Source organism: Bombina bombina, chromosome 12, assembly GCF_027579735.1.
Source record: "Bombina bombina isolate aBomBom1 chromosome 12, aBomBom1.pri, whole genome shotgun sequence".
Taxonomy (NCBI): domain Eukaryota; kingdom Metazoa; phylum Chordata; class Amphibia; order Anura; family Bombinatoridae; genus Bombina; species Bombina bombina.
Window position 1 is genome coordinate 28,474,037 of NC_069510.1, and position 18,132 is coordinate 28,492,168.

The window sequence follows — 18,132 nt, forward strand, 5'->3', positions numbered from 1 at the left end:
GACTATACACACACAGTTATCTGGCTCCTAACAAGCATGGCTGAGCATTCTTGCTGGCTTTTTAATATGACCATATGGGTTAATCAACAATAGTCTAGCAAAGACATTATACCATAAAAGAATTATACATTGTGCAACTAGATTAACCGGCTTCTACACCTGCCAAAATATGTGTGTGTGTGTAACGAATAAAATGGTGTCATGTGTGGTACGAATAAAATGGTGTGCATATGTGTGGTACAAATACAATGGTGTGTGTGGTACAAATAAAATGGTGTGTGTGGTACAAATAAAATGGTGTGCATGTGTGTGGTACAAATAAAATGGTTTACATGTGTGTGGTATGAATAAAATGGTGTGCAGCAGCATGTGTGTGGTATAAACAAAATGGTGTGCATGTGTGTGGTACAAATAAAATGGTGTGCATGTGTGTGGTACAAACAAAATGGTGTGCATGTGTGTGGTATGCATACAATGGTGTGCATGTGTGTGGTACAAATAAAATGGTGTGCATGTGTGTGGTACAAATAAAATGGTGTGCATGTGTGTGGTATAAATAAAATGGTGTGCATGTGTGTCGTACGAATAAAATGGTGTGCATGTGTGTGGTATAAATAAAATGGTGTGCATGTGTGTGGTATGAATAAAATGGTGTGCATGTGTGTGGTATAAATAAAATGGTGTGCATGTGTGTGGTACGAATAAAATGTTGTGCATATGTGTGGTACAAATAAAATGGTGTGCATGTGTGTGGTACAAATAAAATGGTGTGCATGTGTTTTTACAAATAAAATGGTGTGCATGTGTTGTACAAATAAAATGGTGTGCATGTGTGTGGTATGAATAAAATAGTGTGCATTTGTGATACAAATAAAATGCTGTGCATGTGTGTGGTATGAATAAAATGGTATGCATGTGTGTGGTACAAATAAAATGGTGTGCATGTGTGTGGTATGAATAAAATGGTGTGCATGTGTGTGGTATGAATAAAATGGTGTGTATGTGTGGTAAAAATAAAATGGTGTGCATGTGTGGTACAAATAAAATGGTGTGCATGTGTGGGTATGAATAAAATAGTGTGCATGTGTGGGTATGAATAAAATGGTGTGCATGTGTGTGGTATGAATAAAATGGTGTGCATGTGTGTGGTATGAATAAAATGGTGTGCATGTGTGGTACAAATAAAATAGTGTGCATGTGTTTGGTATGAATAAAATGGTATGCATGTGTGGTACAAATAAAATGGTGTGCATGTGTGTGGTACAAATAAAATGGTGCGCATGTGTGTGGTAAGAATAAAATGGTGTGCATGTGTGTGGTATGAATAAAATTGTGTGCATGTGTAGGTACAAATAAAATGGTGTGCATGTGTGGGTATGAATAAAATGGTGTGCATGTGCGTGGTATGAATAAAAGGTGTGTATGTGTGGTACAAATAAAATGGTGTGCATGAGTTTGGTATGTATAAAATGGTGTGCATGTGTGGTACAAATGAAATGGTGTGAATGTGTGTGGTAAGAATAAAATAGTGTGCATGTGTGTGGTATGAATAAAATGGTGTGTATGTGTGTTACAAATAAAATGGTGTGCATGTGTGTGGTATGTATAAAATGGTGTGTATGTGTGGTACAAATGAAATGGTGTGAATGTGTGTGGTATGAATAAAATTGTGTGCATGTGTGTGGTATGAATAAAATAGTGTGTATGTGTGGTATGAATAAAATGGTGTGCATGTGTGTGGCATGAATAAAATGATGTGCATGTGTGTGGTATGAATAAAATGGTGTGCATGTGTGTGGTACAAATAAAATGGTGTGCATCTGTGGTAGGGCTCCGTGATTAATCGCCGCAGCTTTAAAACTGCGAAAGTATGTGATTATAGTCCTGCCCCCTTTGACATCACCTATGACGTACAGGAGGGCCGCCGACTTGCCGTGCCCACCTTGCGACATTGAGCCGACTTACCGGGGAGCGCTGTGGCTGATGCGGGTTACAGGGAGGGGAGTGCGTGCGCTGTGGCTGATGCGGGTTACAGGGAGGGGGTGCGCTGGGACTTACGTGGGTTGGGGGCTGATGGTGGTTACAGGCGGTGCGGTGCTTATGATGTTAAAGGGGTTGCTTATTGGGGGGTTACAGTGGGAGCTGATGGGACTTATGTAGGTTACACAGGGGGTGCTATTGGGAGTTACAGTGGGAGCTGATGGCGCTGTGGCTGATGCGGGTTACAGGGAGGGGTGTGCGCTCGCTGTGGCTGATGCGAGTTACAGGGAGGGGGGTGGCCTGGGACTTATGTGGGTTGGGGGCTGATGGTGGTTACAGGCGGTGCTTATGATGTTAAAGGGGGTGCTTATTGGGGGGGTTACAGTGGGAGCTGATGGGACTTATGTATGTTACACAGGGGGTGCTATTGCGGGTTACAGTGGGAGCTGAGGGGCTTATTTAGACTACAGAGGGGGGCTTATGGGGGTTACAGGGGGTGCTGACGTGAAAATTGCGATTTTTTTTCCCCCATATTGCCCAGCCCTAATGTTTAGTATGAATAAAATGGTGTGCATGTGTAGTTAACACAGCAGAATTGTAAGACAGTACCGTGTATCAACAAAATAATATATTGAAACAGAAGAGTTTTCATTATAAAGATATGTTTATTAATGAAATTCAGTGAATAGGAACCAATATTCACCAGCTATGTTTCCGGAAGTAATGGCACTCAATATCCCTTTAAATGAGGACTGCACCAAATACAAGCATACAATTGCCCAGATGAAGCCAAAGAATTGGTGAAACGTACGTCGGCTATAACGGCTCAGTCTGATCTGAGCTACAGTGAGGAAAACGCCCTGATTAGCCTGTGTAGCTGTTTAGCTACTAAGCAGTGTAAAGTTCTGTTGTTGGGAGGATTTCCTGTCAAGCAGCAAGTAATAAAGTGCAGAGGGAGGAATTACTGCTACGTCTATACAACGCGCCACGGCTTGTGTGTGCTGGGATCAACCGGCCTTCGGCTGTGTAGCGCAGCTCCCTCCAGGATCACTTCGTTACCTATTATCTACAAGCGGATATGCTGTTTTTTACCTAAGGAACAGTCACAGACGGATTACAAATAACGGGGATAAATCTCTGATGACCGGTTCATGGGATACTCTGTTACTTTAAGGACAGCAACTATACAGCACTAACGTTGGCCAACGATAAGTATATCTTTGCTGTTTTGCATCTCATGAACTTTAATATCTATCCACGTTTGTTGTTTAACTTGCGAGTGTTTTCCTCATAATTTAATATTTTTATTATTTCCTTTTTCTGTTTCAATAATTATTTTGAATGGTAATAGAGTGTATATACCTGTTACATAAGTCCTGCCTTAGCATTAGTTGTGTTAACTGTGCACAGTAGATAGTTTTAAGCATATGTGAACTATCTTTTACTGAGTAAAACATATTGGACCAAGAGTGCTGGTGTGAGATATCTTTATTTCTTTTCTCTTTCTTTAGTATTTGCAACATTATATCTCAGCACCGATATTACTATATATCTAAGGTCCTAAAGTTTAAAAAGACCTGAGCAAAGTATTTTTTGATTATTACCGTGTATCAACAACCAGAGAATTCATTGTGTCACAATTGTTTACAAGTCAATCTAACTATTAGAGAAGAATTTATGGCAATATATGGCAACAATTTAAGCTCTTGATTTACTTCATTATTGAGCACATTATAATATCAACCCAGCTATTCTAATAGGATTGAATTGAAATCCTAATATATAAATAAGTTGTTATATTTAGAGTGAGAACTGTGCCAGACTTCTATTTTTCACAAGTGGTGTCACTGCTCGTTGCCAGGGGTTGTGTCGGATCCGGATCAAGAATCACTCATATGACTCGCTCCAGGATGCTCACTTTTTCACCAAGTTGGACTTACGTGGGGCATACAATCTGATACATATCTTTCCAGGCCACAAATGGAAGACCGCCTTCAACACAAGATCTGGGCATTACGAATACCTTGTAATGCCCTTTGGGCTGTGTAACGCCCCTGCAGTCTTCCAGGCATTTGTCAACGATGTCTTTCGTGACCTCCTCAACCGCACTGTCATCATCTATCTGGATGACATCCTTGTTTTCTTTTCCACTTTAGAGGAGCATCATAGACACGTGAGACAGGTGCTTCTACGTCTCAGAGACAATTCTTTGGTAGCTAAGCTAAAAAAATGTTAGTTTGATCAAGTTGAGATCCAATTCCTTGGTTATGTCATCTCAAAGGAGGGTTTTGCCATGGATCCTGCTAAACTCACCGCAGTTCTAGAATGGCCTCAACCTACTTCTTTAAAGGAATTACAGAGGTTCTTGGGGTTCTCCAATTATTACCGAAAGTTTATAAAGAAGTTTTCTCAAACAGTTGCTCCTCTCACTGAATTGACAAAACGGAACAAAGACTGTAAACATTGGCCTCCCGAAGCCATAAATGCCTTCTCTTGACTGAAAAAGGCCTTCTATTCAGCTCCTGTGCTCCGCCAACTTGATCCTGACCTACAGTTCACTTTAGAGGTTGATCCCTTCGAGATAGGGGCTGGAGCAGTTCTAACCCAAAGGGATTCTTTGACTTCCAAGTCACACACTGTAGCTTTTTTCTCTAAACGGTTTACTCCTGCTGAGAGGAATTACGATGTGGGTAATCGTGAACTCTTAGCCATTAAGATGGCTTTGACTGAATGGCGTCATTGGTTAGAGGGTACCGCCAATCCCATTCAGATTCTCACCGACCACAAGAATCTGACTTACCTAGAGACTGCTCATCGACTCAATCTTCGACAGGCCAGGTATGCCTTGTTCTTTTCCCGTTTTAACTTTGTGGTCTCTTATCTTCCTAGGACCAAGAACAAGAAGGCTGACGCCCTTTCCCGTCAGTTCCCTCTCAAGTGACTCCTCTGAAACCCCTCCTGTGTGGTTGCTCAACTAAATACCACCCTTCTGCAAAGATTGCAACGTGCCCAGTCTAGTAAACCTCCTGGAGCCCCCGTGGCCTCCGATATCCTCTTTGTACCTCTGAACCTACACACCCCTGTGCTAGCCTGGGCTCATGATAGCAAACTCTCAGGACATCCTGGTTCGACTAGGACTTTCAAGCGTCTTTCCCAACATGTATGGTGGCCTACTATAAAGTGTGACTCTCAGGATTATGTGAAAGCCTGCACAACTTGTGCTGCCAACAAAAAACCCCGATCCTTGCCTCCTGGCTTGCTCCAAGCATTGTCCATTCCCAAACAACCATGGACACACATAACATTGGATTTCATTGTGGATCTTCCTCCTTCTGACCACCATACAGTTATCTGGGTTGTGGTGGATCGCTTTTCCAGACTAGCTCATTTCGTACCCCTAATTAAACTGCCTTCTGCCCAAGAATTATCGTCTCTTTTTCTCTTGCATGTGGTACAACTTCATGGCATTCCCGTGAATATCGTTTCCGGCAGAGGTCCACAGTTCATCTCTACCTTTTGGAGAGCCTTTTGTAAGTTGATTGGCACCACTGTTTCTTTGTCTTCTGGCTACCATCCTCAGACCAATGGACTAACTGAGAGAGTAAACCAGGATCTTGAAGCCTACCTTAGAGCCTTTGTCAACGCTCGCCATACAAACTGGTCTGAGTTGTTACCCCTAGCTGAGCTGGCAAGAAACACTCATTGGCACTCTTCTCTTCGATGTTCTCCATTTCAAGCCGCAGCAGGGTATCAACCTTGTGTTTTCCCTCTTTCTGCTCCGTCCACTGGGGTTCCTGCTGCAGACCGACAGGTCACTGGATTAACCACTCATTGGCAACATATTCGCTCTCTGCTAGGTTCAGCAGTCTCTAGATATAAGAAGTTTGCTGATCATCATAGAGCCTTTATACGTGCCATCCCAGTGGGTGAACATGTTTGGATCTCTACTCGACACATTGTCTACGTCAACCCTGTCACAAATTGGGGCCTAGGTTTAACGGCCCTTACAAGGTCCTGAAAAGACTGTCTCCTGTTGCCTACAAAGTGGCTAGACCAAAAACCCAGCGCATACACCCAGTCTTCCACATCTTACTACTCAAGCCTTACATCAAGAATAGATATACCCAGCTCCTCCTCCTCCACTCCTGGTCCATGGTGACCCTGAATATGAGGTAGCTAAGATCCTGGACTCCAGATACAGGTGCAGACAACTGCAGTATCTGATACATTGGAAGGGTTACTAGTGGCGGATCGTTCCTGGGTTCTTGCCCGTGATGTGCATGCTCCATCTTTCGTCTCCAGATTCCATGCTGCCCATCCTTTGAAGCCGACTGTGGTTCCCAGAGGGAACCCTTGAGAAGAGGGCTATGTCATGCTGCGCTGCTCTAGCCGTTGTCAGGGGTCTCCTTCCCTGCTCATTGCCAGGGGTTGTGTCGGATCCGGATGCGTGCAACGCTGACGTCATCACCGCATGCTTCTCTCTTCCTGATGCCGGTCCGGACGCCTGGCGCGAATCCTGCACCTATGTAAGTGCCATCACAACGATATATCACTGCCCAAGTATAGGTGTTACCTTGTGTGCTCCTGGGTGTGATAGATTGTTGTTTAATTAAGCCTACTCATGTATGAACCCTGCCTGTCTGACTACTCTGCCTGTGTCATGATCCAGCCTAGAATTGAACCTGGGACCAGTCTCTATTTCTGCTGCTGTTCTTCCCAGCCTGTTGTTTTACCACTTTGCCACCAGTTGGCTTGATCACAGGCTAAGAATATTGGGTTTTTCTGTTTGCTGCAACTTTGGCTCTCTGGCTCCACCTGCTTTCCAGCTGAAACAAATCATATAATCAGCAGCCTGCTATATCTGGGAGGTTTGTTTTCAGTTCTGGGCCTTGACACTGAGTGTTATACTCTGAAAGACCCTCTGGTTCTGTTTCCTGAGTGAAATACAGATTTGTTGGATTTCCTGGTTCCTGATTTCTGCTCCATTTCCTGACTACTCTTCTGGATATTCCCTTGGCACTGTGTTTCGTTTTTGGACTGATTTCCTGGCAATTGATCTTGCCTAATTCTCTATTTCCTAAATACTGACTCAGGTACTTTTGCTTGCTTGTTACCTGATACTATAGAGTTCCAGTATGCAGTCTATGCAAGTTTCCTGCCTGTTATTACACAGTTCCAGTCTACAGCCTATGCAAGTATCCTGCCTGTTATACAAAGCTCTGCCTTCCTGCCTGTTATTACACAGTTCCAGTCTACAGCATATGAAAGTATCCTGTCTGTTATTACAAAGCTCTGCACTCCTGCCTGTTATTACACAGTTCCAGTCTACAGCATATGCAAGTATCCTGCCTGTTATTACAAAGCTCTGCATTCCACCCTGTTATTACACAGTTCCAATCTACAGCATATGCAAGTATCCTGCCTGTTATTACAAAGATCTGTATTCCTGCCTAATACTACAGCCTGTAGACATTGTCTTATCTAATTGAATATCTCTGCATTGCTAATTATCCTATAAATAAAACCATCACCTTTTATTTCCTAAAACCTTGTACGTGTTTAATTATGCCAAAAAGGAAAGACACACGCAGACAAAATACAACTTTAACCCCAGAACCTGACACCTCTGCACAACAGCTCCCAACTCCTGAACCTGCTCCCTTTCAGAGTATGACAGCCTTCTTTAACCCTTAATTACTGGATTAATATACTGCTGCTGAACCCTGCCTGTCTGACTACTCTGCCTGTTTTAACCCTTAATTACTGGATTGAAATACTGTTGCTGAACCCTGCCTGTCTGACTACTCTGCTTATTAACTTCTGTTGTTCTGGATTGCCTATTTGTTGACGAACCCTGCCTACCTGACCATTCTAGTGGTTTTTCCTTGGACTGCTCTGCCGTTTCCGCTGGGTACTGTCCAGCCTGTGGTGAGTGCCGCCTTCCTCATCTTACTAACTTTCTCTGCTCTGGGATATTCCCTATCATTCCGGATCGACGCCGGGATAACAAGACTACTGGCAGAGTTTGGTCTGATAGAGGAATATCCCACGAGCATTACAAGTGGAGTTTATGTGCTCTTAGAAAGAAGCAATAAAGAGATTTAACCAAGTTTTGAAATACAGTTAATTTATTGAGCTAGAAAACACAAGTATAATGCATTATAGGATTTATTATTTATTTTTGTCATAACTGAAGCATATATTAAAGGCAAGAGATAATGGGGCCTATTTATCAAAGTGTCAACCGAAAATACGCTGGAATTCCGCATCATAATTGTTGCGAGATTGATCCGACCTAGTTATCAAAGCCTCAAGATCGGCAAATGTTGAAATTTGTGACGTAACATACGATCCCGCAATCTCAATCAGATGCAGATCGATGCTTATGTCATTACAGATGTTCCGAATACACATTCGGCTCTATTTGATAGTTTTCCCCATTTATCAAACTTTTAACAGGTACGCTTGCGTCTTTTCCGACACAGCGTACCTGGTTTTCAATCCGCCACCCTTGAGGCCGCGGATGCCATAGAAATCAATGGGAGTAAGAAAGCACCGGAAGCTTATGTTCGATGCTGCAAGAGAATGAAGCATACCCTATTGATTTCTATGGTAGAAAAAAAGTTAAGTTTAAACCTAACAACCTAACATAAACCCCAAGTCTAAACACCCCTAATCTGCCACCCCTGACATCGATGCCACCTAAAGTTATTAACCCCTATTCCGCCGCTCCCCGACACCGCCGCCACTAAATAAACTTATTAACCCCCTAAACCTCTGGCCTCCCACATCACCACCACTAACTAAACCTATTAACCCCTAAACTGTTAGCCCCCCACATCACAAAAAACTAAATTAAGCTATTAACCCCTAAACCGTTAGCCCCCCACATCACAAAAAACTAAATTAAGCTATTAACCCCTAAACCTAACAACCCCTTAACTTTAAATTAAAATTACAACATCCCTATCTTCAAATAAATTAAAACTTACCTGTAGAATTAAAATAAACTAATTTTAAACTATTAATTAACCTACCCTAACTGTTATACTACAATTAAATTAAACTACCAATTAAATAAACTAAATTACATATTAAAAAAAACCTAACCCTACTAAGATTATTTCAATATACAATTAAACATTATTACAAAGTCCTAAATTACAAAAAAAAAACTAAGTTACAAAAACAAACACTAAATTATGAAAAATAACACACCAAATTATCAAAAAAATTTTTTTTTACACCTAATCTAATAGCCCTTTCAAAATAAAAAAGCCTCCCCAAAATAAAAAAAACCCTAGCCTACAATAAACTACCAATGGCCCTTAAAAGGGCCTTTTGTGGGGCATTGAGCCAAAGATATCAGCTCTTTTACCTTGCAAAAAAAATATAACCCCCCCAAATAAAAAATAACCTAAGCTACCCATTGCCCTGAAAAAAGGCATTTGTATGGGCATTGCCCTTAAAAGGGCATTTAGCTCTTTTACTGCCCAGACCCTAATCTAAAAATAAAACCCACCTAAAAAACGCTTAAAAAAACCACACTGACCCCCGACGATTCACTTACAGTTCTTGAAGTCACGCTTGAAGGATCCATCCAGCCGGCGAAGTCATCATCCAGGCGGCAAGAAGTTTTTATCCAGACAGCCGCTGTTCCAATCAGCCATTAGGATTGAGCTCTCATTCTATTGGCTGATTGGAACAGCCAATAGGATGAGAGCTCAATCCTATTGGCTGATTGGAACAGCCAATAGGATTTTAGCAGCTATAATTCCTATTGGCTGATTGAAATCTTTCAGCCAATAGGAATACAAGGGACGCCATCTTGGATTGCGTCACCTGCATTGAAGAAGCAGTGTACGGCTAAGACCGTAAGAAGAGGATGCTCCGCGCTGGATGTCTTCAGGATGGACCCGCTCCGCGCCGGCTGGATGAAGATAGAAGAGGCTGCCTGGATGATGACTTCGCCGGCTGAATGAAGATAGAAGAGGCCGCCTGGATGAAGACTTTTTGCCGCCTGGATGATGACTTCGCCGGCTGGATGGATCCTTCAAGCGGGACTTCAAGAACTGTAAGTGGATCGTCGGGGGCTAGTGTTAGTTTTTTTTTAAGGGTTTTTTTGGGTGGGTTTTATATTTAGATTAGGGTCTTAATAATAGGGGTTAATAACTTTATTTATAATAATAATAACTAGTATTTATATAGCACCTTTCTCCCAGTGGGACTCAAAGCGCTTTTTCAGAACTTGCTCTTGGAATTGACCAAATCGGCAGCTGAATAGTAATAGTTGTTATTATTACCCAATTTAATGGTACTCATTTTATCGACCTCAGAAGGATGAAGGGCTGAATCGGCCCTGCCGGGATTTGAACCTGTGACCTATGGATCTTTGAACAGGATTTGTAGTCAGGGCATTTTACCAACTTTGTTGAAAGAACAGCAATGCACTACTAGAAGCCAACTGAACACATCTGGTGAGCCAATGACAAGAGGAATATATGTGCCAATTAGTAGCAAGCTCCCAGTTGTGCATTTCTGCTCCTGAGCCTACCTAGGTCTACTTTTCAACAATTGATACCAAAAGAAAAAAAAGCTAAAAGAAAGTTTGGAAAGTTGTTTAAAATTGTATGCTCTATATGAATAGTGAAAAAAAAAATGTTGTTAAATGGGTATAAACCCCAATTTTTTTTCTTTCATGATTTAGAGCAGCAATTTTCAACATCTTTCTAGTTAACTCCTATTATAAATTTTTATTTGTTCTCTTGGTATCTTTATTTAGAAAAGCAGGAGTGTAAGCTTAGGAGCCAGCCCATTTTTGGTTCAGACCTTGGGTAGCGCTTGCTAATTTGAGGCTACATTTAGCCAGCGCTATCCAGGTACTGAACCAAAAACGTGCCAGCTCCTAAGCTTACATTCCTGCTTTTTTAAAAAAAAAATTTAAAGTGACAGTGTCTGCTAGAACCATATTAAAAAATTTTTTTGTTAAATGCAAATGCTAAAATAACTATTATGTCACCTTAAAGTCATTTTCATATTACTCAACAATGCATTAGTACCTTACAAATATAGATTTATTGACAATGTTTTCCTCATATTTTTACACCTTATTGTCATTTCTAACCATTCTGCTGAAAAATAATAAGGAAAAATATGAATTGCCTTTTATTTACAAGTACAACTGACCTGACGAAAAGGTCACATGTTAAATTCTGCTCCCAGTCCCTAAGCTGCCAGTGACTTCAGAACCAAGTAAACATTTCTTATCACGCATGCGCTCCGAGTTTTTTTATTTTATTTTCAAAACAAGCATGCGCATTAGTAACGCATCGGCGTCGTATTCCTATTGCGCATGCGTAATACAGCAAACCTGCTTCGGATATTTCCGGAAATGTCAGAGCTGAGCGTTCGCTGTCGCCGCCTCCAGCTTTTCCTTGTGACGACATGACGTAGAGTTGTGATGTAAGCATGTACACGTCGGCTAGCCGGATATCCCAGCAGGCCGCGGTGCTGAGTTCGTTTTAGCTGTTCGCCGGTCGGGAATAACGGCTGTCACATGATTATTGTGGATGTTTTGCGTGTCACTTTTGTTGTGGTGAGTAGTGACATTGGGTAAAGTGTCATTCAGACAAAGCTAAGAGCAACAGTGGCAGCAAACCCCAGGATAGTGGCCTGAGCTCGGGTACTTAGGTAGGGAAATAATATAGGGACAATCTAGTGAGGGTTACATATGGGTAACAAGGAGAACAATGCAGGAATGAGCTGAGGAACAATAGTCATGATATGGGAATAAGCTGTGGCTCATAGAGGTGACAAGTGACATGACATAGTGTAGGAACTGGTATGACATGGGAATGAACTGTACTTCATAGTGGTAGCTATAGGGCATTATATGGGCAAGAATTACTGTACATATTGGCATGATATGGGCCTGAACAGGGTACTTAAGTATTGCAAAATATTTGATCTGATCCTGAACTGGGGTGCACAGGTATTGGTAGGTGTGTGATATGAGCCTGAACTGGGGTGCACAGGTATTGCAAGGGGTGTCATATGAGCCTGAACTGGGGTGCACAGGTATTGCAAGGGGTGTCATATGAGCCTGAACTGGGGTGCACAGGTATTACAAGGGGTGTCATATGAGTCTGAACTGGGGTGCACAGGTATTACAAGGGGTGTCATATGAGTCTGAACTGGGGTGCACAGGTATTACAAGGAGTGTGATGTGAGCCTTAACTGGGGTGCACAGGTATTACAAGGAGTGTGATGTGAGCCTTAACTGGGGTGCACAGGTATTGCAAGGGGTGTGATATGAGCCTTAACTGGGGTGCACAGGTATTGCAAGGGGTGTGATATGAGCCTTAACTGGGGTGCACAGGTATTGCAAGGGGTGTGATATGAGCCTGAACTGGGGTGCACAGGTATTACAAGGGGTATCATATGAGTCTGAACTGGGGTGCACAGGTATTGCAAGGGGTATCATACGAGCCTGAACTGGGGTGCACAGGTATTGCAAGGGGCATGATATGAGCCGGAACTGGGGTGCACAGGTATTGCTAGGAGTATGATGTGAGTCTGAACTGGGGTGCACAGGTATTGCAAGTGGCATGATATGAGCCAGAATTGGGGTGCATAGGTATTACAAGGGGTATCATACGAGCCTGAACTGGGGTGCACAGGTATTACAAGGAGTGTGATATGAGCCTTAATTGGGGTGCACAGGTATTGCAAGGGGTACTTAGGTATTGCAAGGGGTACTTAAGTATTGCAAAATATTTGATCTGATCCTGAACTGGGGTGCACAGGTATTGGTAGGTGTGTGATATGAGCCTGAACTGGGGTGTCATATGAGCCTGAACTGGGGTGCACAGGTATTGCAAGGGGTGTGATATGAGCCTTAACTGGGGTGCACAGGTATTGCAAGGGGTGTGATATGAGCCTTAACTGGGGTGCACAGGTATTGCAAGGGGTGTGATATGAGCCTTAACTGGGGTGCACAGGTATTGCAAGGAGTGTGATATGAGCCTGAACTGGGGTGCACAGGTATTACAAGGGGTATCATATGAGTCTGAACTGGGGTGCACAGGTATTGCAAGGGGTATCATACGAGCCTGAACTGGGGTGCACAGGTATTGCAAGGGGCATGATATGAGCCGGAACTGGGGTGCACAGGTATTGCTAGTGGTTTGATATGGGTCTGAACTGGGGTGCACAGGTATTGCTAGTGGTTTGATATGGGTCTGAACTGGGGTGCACAGGTATTGCTAGTGGTTTGATATGGGTCTGAACTGGGGTGCACAGGTATTGCTAGTGGTTTGATATGGGTCTGAACTGGGGTGCACAGGTATTGCTAGTGGTTTGATATGGGTCTGAACTGGGGTGCACAGGTATTGCTAGTGGTTTGATATGGGTCTGAACTGGGGTGCACGGGTATTGCTAGTGGTTTGATATGGGTCTGAACTGGGGTGCACGGGTATTGCTAGTGGTTTGATATGAGTCTGAACTGGGGTGCACGGGTATTGCTAGGAGTATGATGTGAGTCTGAACTGAGATGCACAGGTATTGCTAGGAGTATGATGTGAGTCTGAACTGGGGTGCACGGTATTGCTAGTGGTTTGATATGGGTCTGAACTGGGGTGCACAGGTATTGCAAGGGGCATGATATGGGCCTGTACTTGGATACTCATGTATTACAAGGGTATAATATAGGCCTGAACTATAGTTTATAGGGATAACTAGTGACATGCTATGTAACTGAGCTACTGTATTTAAGTGTAGAGGCATGATGATAAACTGGGGTACATAGTTCTAGCTATAGGGCATTATATGGGAATGATATGGCCCTAAATTTCTGTAAATAGGGCAGGATATGAGGATAATCTGGGGTTCATAGAAGCAGCAGTAGGGCATTATAAATTATAAGTTAATGTACATAGTAACGTGCAATGTATGGGTACAAATTACTGTAAATAGGATTATGATATAGGCATGAACTGAGAAACAAAGAGACATGATTTGAGATTAAACTATGGTACAATGGGGCATCAACTGGGGATTTTGGGGGGCAGCAGTGGGCATGCTAAGGGCTTAAATTGATGTACACAGGTGACATCAAGGGGCAGGGCACTACCTCCAATGGGGTATGCTTGAGGCATTAAGGGGTACAAAAGTGACAACATTATGTAAGTAAGTAAAGTAAGCATGCACATATCAGCTAGCCACATATGCCATTGTGTTTAGGATAGCTACTCACCCGCTGGTTATAGGGGCTGTCCTGTGGTTGTTGTGGTTGGTTTTGGTCATAGAGGTACAGTGATAGTGGTTACAGTGTGGGCCTGAATTGGACTACAAAGGAGCAGTAAGGGTCATGAATAAATAATGTTATATACCAAAAGTAAAAGTCTTAAGGAATCAGTATTTATTTGTATACCTTATATTCAAATGTTTTTCTACAATACACAATAATATAGTTGTAAATTGATTGTTATTTTTTAACTTTAAAAGTAAAGAGTGATGTTTAAAAAAAACAAAAAAAACTGCAATGTAACACAGTATTAATGTTAGAATGAGTGGCAAAACTAGCTAATTTGCTCATGCACATCTCTTCTTTTCTTCTTTCAATAATTATTCATATTTTATATTTTTTCATATTCAGTGTTCTATATAGAAAACTATTCAAAGCACAAATTAATTGCATCATTTTAACATCATTTGATTTAATGATAATTTGTGCAACAAACATTTGAAAAAATGTAGTATTAGCTGATTGTAGCTTAAAGGGACATGAAAAGTATTGGGAGCTAGCTGCTCACATATTCCTTTTGCCATTGGCTCACCCAATGTGTGTTTAGCTCCTTGAAGTGTAGTGCTTCTCCTTCAACATAGGATGCCAACAGAATAAAGCACATTTGATAATAGAAGTACATTTGAAAGTTGTTTAAAATTGCATGTTCTGTCTAAATCATTATTTTTAGGGTTTTTTATGTCCCTTTAAAATTTTAGCTGGTGGTCAAAAGAATCAGCCAGGTGATGTGCCCAATGTCCATTTAATAGGTCCTATGGAAAACACACATTACTTATGAATTATACCTTTTGCCATCCTTGTATTGCTTATGTCCCACTTTGCCAAATATTACCTAGAAACTGAAAGCATTTAAAATTGTCATTTTTGTTAGTAAAATTTGCTTCGAAAGAGCCTCTTGCATATGTTTATCTTACGTCATGTGTTATGATCATATAGGGCCACATTTAAACAAGCTCCCAGGTTGTTCTTCCGTACACGTCGCTCCTCATCTACTGCATAATCCATTCACTGGCTTTTTCTAGCCTCCAGAAAAAAACCACAACCCTAACATTTCAAGGTCCTTAATACCACTGCTCCCCCCCCATATCGGACTTGCCTCCAGTTGCTCTCCCTCCTGCTTATTATTATTATTATTATTATTATTATTATTATTATTATTATTACCATTATACTACTTTATGAAGCGCCAACATATTCCGCAGCGCTGTCCATGGATACAATTTATTTAAATAAAACAGTACAAGACTTGTAAGAGACAGGACAAAATTTACAAACACATACAGGAGGGATTGAGGGCCCTATTCCCGTGGGAACTTACAATCTAGAAGGGCAGGAGGTTGAGAAGCAGGAGGTGAGGACTGCAAGATTGAGAAAGATGTTAATGCAGAGTTAGATGAGGGTAATGTTAGGTGAGTGAAATTAATTTATTATTGAGTTGGGTGGTCGGCTTCTCTGAACAGAAAAGTCTTCAGGGAGCATTTAGAGGAAGAAAGATTAGGGCAAAGCCTGACAGCACGAGGGAGAGTGTTTCAGAGGGTAGGTGCTGCACGAGGGAGAGTGTTTCAGAGGGTAGGTGCTGCACGAGGGAGAGTGTTCCAGAGGAGGGTAGGTGCTGCACGAGGGAGAGTGTTCCAGAGGAGGGTAGGTGCTGCACGAGGGAGAGTGTTCCAGAGGAGGGTAGGTGCTGCACGAGGGAGAGTGTTCCAGAGGAGGGTAGGTGCTGCACGAGGGAGAGTGTTCCAGAGGAGGGTAGGTGCTGCACGAGGGAGAGTGTTCCAGAGGAGGGTAGGTGCTGCACGAGGGAGAGTGTTCCAGAGAAGGGTAGGTGCTGCACGAGGGAGAGTGTTCCAGAGGAGGGTAGGTGCTGCACGAGGGAGAGTGTTCCAGAGGAGGGTAGGTGCTGCACGAGGGAGAGTGTTCCAGAGGAGGGTAGGTGCTGCACGAGGGAGAGTGTTCCAGAGGAGGGTAGGTGCTGCACGAGGGAGAGTGTTCCAGAGGAGGGTAGGTGCTGCACGAGGGAGAGTGTTCCAGAGGAGGGTAGGTGCTGCACGAGGGAGAGTGTTCCAGAGGAGGGTAGGTGCTGCACGAGGGAGAGTGTTCCAGAGGAGGGTAGGTGCTGCACGAGGGAGAGTGTTCCAGAGGAGGGTAGGTGCTGCACGAGGGAGAGTGTTCCAGAGGAGGGTAGGTGCTGCACGAGGGAGAGTGTTCCAGAGGAGGGTAGGTGCTGCACGAGGGAGAGTGTTCCAGAGGAGGGTAGGTGCTGCACGAGGGAGAGTGTTCCAGAGGAGGGTAGGTGCTGCACGAGGGAGAGTGTTCCAGAGGAGGGTAGGTGCTGCACGAGGGAGAGTGTTCCAGAGGAGGGTAGGTGCTGCACGAGGGAGAGTGTTCCAGAGGAGGGTAGGTGCTGCACGAGGGAGAGTGTTCCAGAGGAGGGTAGGTGCTGCACGAGGGAGAGTGTTCCAGAGGAGGGTAGGTGCTGCACGAGGGAGAGTGTTCCAGAGGAGGGTAGGTGCTGCACGAGGGAGAGTGTTCCAGAGGAGGGTAGGTGCTGCACGAGGGAGAGTGTTCCAGAGGAGGGTAGGTGCTGCACGAGGGAGAGTGTTCCAGAGGAGGGTAGGTGCTGCACGAGGGAGAGTGTTCCAGAGGAGGGTAGGTGCTGCACGAGGGAGAGTGTTCCAGAGGAGGGTAGGTGCTGCACGAGGGAGAGTGTTCCAGAGGAGGGTAGGTGCTGCACGAGGGAGTGTGTTCCAGAGGAGGGTAGGTGCTGCACGAGGGAGTGTGTTCCAGAGGAGGGTAGGTGCTGCACGAGGGAGAGTGTTCCAGAGGAGGGTAGGTGCTGCACGAGGGAGAGTGTTCCAGAGGAGGGTAGGTGCTGCACGAGGGAGAGTGTTCCAGAGGAGGGTAGGTGCTGCACGAGGGAGAGTGTTCCAGAGGAGGGTAGGTGCTGCACGAGGGAGAGTGTTCCAGAGGAGGGTAGGTGCTGCACGAGGGAGAGTGTTCCAGAGGAGGGTAGGTGCTGCACGAGGGAGAGTGTTCCAGAGGAGGGTAGGTGCTGCACGAGGGAGAGTGTTCCAGAGGAGGGTAGGTGCTGCACGAGGGAGAGTGTTCCAGAGGAGGGTAGGTGCTGCACGAGGGAGAGTGTTCCAGAGGAGGGTAGGTGCTGCACGAGGGAGAGTGTTCCAGAGGAGGGTAGGTGCTGCACGAGGGAGAGTGTTCCAGAGGAGGGTAGGTGCTGCACGAGGGAGAGTGTTCCAGAGGAGGGTAGGTGCTGCACGAGGGAGAGTGTTCCAGAGGAGGGTAGGTGCTGCACGAGGGAGAGTGTTCCAGAGGAGGGTAGGTGCTGCACGAGGGAGAGTGTTCCAGAGGAGGGTAGGTGCTGCACGAGGGAGAGTGTTCCAGAGGAGGGTAGGTGCTGCACGAGGGAGAGTGTTCCAGAGGAGGGTAGGTGCTGCACGAGGGAGAGTGTTCCAGAGGAGGGTAGGTGCTGCACGAGGGAGAGTGTTCCAGAGGAGGGTAGGTGCTGCACGAGGGAGAGTGTTCCAGAGGAGGGTAGGTGCTGCACGAGGGAGAGTGTTCCAGAGGAGGGTAGGTGCTGCACGAGGGAGAGTGTTCCAGAGGAGGGTAGGTGCTGCACGAGGGAGAGTGTTCCAGAGGAGGGTAGGTGCTGCACGAGGGAGAGTGTTCCAGAGGAGGGTAGGTGCTGCACGAGGGAGAGTGTTCCAGAGGAGGGTAGGTGCTGCACGAGGGAGAGTGTTCCAGAGGAGGGTAGGTGCTGCACGAGGGAGAGTGTTCCAGAGGAGGGTAGGTGCTGCACGAGGGAGAGTGTTCCAGAGGAGGGTAGGTGCTGC

The 18,132-nt window shown here is 44.4% G+C and overlaps 1 protein-coding gene across 1 annotated transcript in view; it reads left to right on the forward strand.

Moving 5' to 3' along the window:
• The first annotated feature begins 11,434 nt into the window (after nt 1-11,434).
• The window catches only part of SEC16A (SEC16 homolog A, endoplasmic reticulum export factor), a 148,724-nt gene continuing 142,026 nt past the window's right edge, over nt 11,435-18,132 (forward strand). Inside the window, exon 1 of the mRNA XM_053695421.1 lies at nt 11,435-11,575. The gene's annotated coding sequence lies outside the window, so the exon portion shown is untranslated. The remainder of the gene's footprint in view (nt 11,576-18,132) is intronic.